Source organism: Callorhinus ursinus, unplaced genomic scaffold, assembly GCF_003265705.2.
Source record: "Callorhinus ursinus isolate GAN/ISIS: 27379988/994484 unplaced genomic scaffold, GSC_fseal_2.0 scaffold33, whole genome shotgun sequence".
NCBI lineage: Eukaryota > Metazoa > Chordata > Mammalia > Carnivora > Otariidae > Callorhinus > Callorhinus ursinus.
Window position 1 is genome coordinate 14,319,409 of NW_027397095.1, and position 637 is coordinate 14,320,045.

The following is a 637-nucleotide window of genomic DNA, read 5'->3' on the forward strand; positions in this document are numbered from 1 at the left end:
AAAAAAGAAACGAAGTTAGAAATTAAAAAAAAAAAAAGAACAAGATGACAATAGAGAAAAGCATACAAGTGGCCGTGACATAGTGATGAATGATAAAGATAGACTGGAGCTCCTCTGCTCTCACTTGGTACCTGTATTTTCTGTCAAGGAGAAATCTTCATACTGGAAAGTCTAGCCAAGTGCTCTTCAAACTTTACCATGCATATGCATCACCTCAGGATTTTGTTAAAATGGAGATTCTTTTAAAAAAAATATGGAACGCTTCATCAATTTGTGTGTCATCCTTGGAGCAGGCCACGCTGATCTCTGAGTCGTTCCCAATTTCAGTATATGTGCTGCCAAAGTGAGCACTTAAAATGGAGATTCTGGTGGCACCTGGGTGGCTCAGTCGGTGAAGCATCTGCCTTCGGCTCAGGTCATGATCTTAGGGTCCTGGGATCGAGCCCTGTGATGGGCTCCTTGCTTAGCAGGGAGCTTGCTTCTCCTTCTCCCTCGGCCGCTCCCCCTGCTTGTGCTCTCTCTCTCTCTCTCTCTCTGTCTCTCTCTGTGTCAAATAAATAAATAAAATCTTTAAAAAAAAAAAAAGAAAGAAAAGTCCAGGATGGATAAAGTGGCTAAAATGGTTTTTAAAAGTATT

At 41.4% G+C, this 637-nt stretch overlaps 1 non-coding gene across 1 annotated transcript; it reads right to left on the reverse strand.

Moving 5' to 3' along the window:
* Nucleotides 1-247: 247 nt before the first annotated feature.
* Nucleotides 248-351, reverse strand: LOC112809492 (U6 spliceosomal RNA). Its single transcript, XR_003204601.1, has one exon. It is a non-coding gene; the product is annotated as a U6 spliceosomal RNA (small nuclear RNA).
* Nucleotides 352-637: the final 286 nt, after the last annotated feature.